This window comes from Chaetura pelagica, unplaced genomic scaffold (assembly GCF_000747805.2).
Source record: "Chaetura pelagica isolate M959 unplaced genomic scaffold, ChaPel_1.0 scaffold47, whole genome shotgun sequence".
Lineage (NCBI taxonomy): Eukaryota > Metazoa > Chordata > Aves > Apodiformes > Apodidae > Chaetura > Chaetura pelagica.
In genome coordinates, this window is record NW_009954140.1 from 5,879,110 (window position 1) to 5,881,057 (window position 1,948).

Here is a 1,948-nt window from a genome sequence, read left to right on the forward strand (position 1 = left end):
GCTGTGTGCATTAGATCAATGACTGATACAGTTCTGATATCAAAATAAGGAGACCTGGCTGCTCAGCTCCCCGGCGCGAGAACACTTTGGATTTCAGAGAATTCCACTCTAACCCAAATCCCGCGGTTTCCCCCCCGTTTTGCACCGTGGCAAACCCGAGCAGGGAAAGTGTTTTCTCGGGATGGGGAGGCAGGAGCAGCTTCTCCTTGGGTTTCTCACTGCCCAGGGGAGCCCGACTTGTGCCCGGCGTGAGGTCAGAGGGGACAGGGGTGACACCACAGCCTCCCTGGGGAAGGGAGCGCCCATGGGGGGAGCTCGGAGCCCCTGCGGTGGGGAGGGGAGACACACGGGCTTGGGAAGGAGCAAACTCCATCAGGCTCAAGGGGGGAGCTGGATCAAACCCCCCCGGCTCCCACAAAACGCCACGTACTTCAGCACAGCAGACCTGCTGTGCAGCAACATCGTATTTGTGAGGTCGGGGAGAAAAAAACCTCCCGAAATAACCCCCACGGGCGCTACTCCCTTTGCTCCTGTCTCCCCCCATCTCTGCTCAGAGGCTTGGAAAGACCGTTCCCTAAAAAACGGTGATTTGGTTTAGCACGAGGCAGAAAAACCCGCATCGAACCAGGGCTGGAAGCCACGCGCTGCCTGCTCAAAGTGCGGGTAGCTGAGCCTGCCGCCCGCCAGAAAACAATGGTCATTCTTTAAAAAGAAAAGAAAACTTCCATCCTGCCATGAAAGCAGCAACAGCCTGACACTTCGGGAAAAAAAAAAAAAAACCTTCCAACTTGCAGAACGACTGTGATTAATCAACTTGTCCATATTGTCTAAATAGCCCGCAGAACAGGAATTAAAAATCATAATTCCGAAATTATAAAATTACCCACGATAACACAACTGGGAAGCTCCTTCCCACTTCGCTTTTGTTTGTTGTTCGAACTTGTCAAACCACTTTCTTTTGTTAAAACAGATTCTTTTGCAATGAAAAGGCAGAGTCCCCTTCAGCAGATGGACTTGCAGAATGAAAAATGTTCTAATTATTACGCTTTTCATTAAATCAATTATCCCCGCAAATTGTTTCTGTGTTTATCTCTGCCCATCAGCAGCAAAGCCACGGAACAATCTCTTGTCACCGTATTTTTCTCCTCCAGGTACGTTTGTTCAGATTTTTGCTACGGCAGCTCCAGCTGAGATAAGAACAATCTACTTGCCCGACTTTTCTTTGATGTTCCTGTAACAACGACCTATATTAAAAGAGGTTTGTTAAGCTAAACTCCACTCCTGCACCAGCCTAGAGCTGAGGCTGCCAAGGGAAAAGATTTCTTAATGATCTCTTTCGATTTTTACTCTCGTTTTACCTTTTCTACTACAAATAACGACACAAAATTCAGCATCTCTGCCCTTGGACTACTGAGTATTTAACCCTGTGAAACCCACCTTGGGGCTGCAGGCAGAGAAACCCCAGAGGCTCCTGAACAAACCTCACCCTCTCCTCTCAGTCCCCCTGCTCTTTCAGACAAAGGCTCTGGAAACAGGACACTTACCTTTCAACTCCCCCAAAGAAAACTACTTTCCAAAAAGTTTGCAAGCAACAGAAACCCCCCCAAAATTCCCAGGGAAGGCTCGTAAGGACGAGCGGGCTCTCCCAGGGAAGCTGCTTTCAGACGCCTTTATTCCGAGCTCCTTCCCCCGCTGTTTCATTTCTTAATTTATTTTTTTTCTCCCTTTTTTTTTTCTTTCCCCCCTGTTTCATACGCTGTTTCCAATCCCTTTCAAACGACCCTGTTCACCTGCCGGTGCCAGGCGGGGTGAGGGACCCACCCCAGGGCACCGGCCCCCCCAGGACCTCCCCACGCGGGACAAAAGGCTGCGAATTAAAGCACCGACTTAAACGCTCGAGTTGCAACTAAAAAAAAATGATGTCCGTGCGGATTTTGTCAAGGGAAAG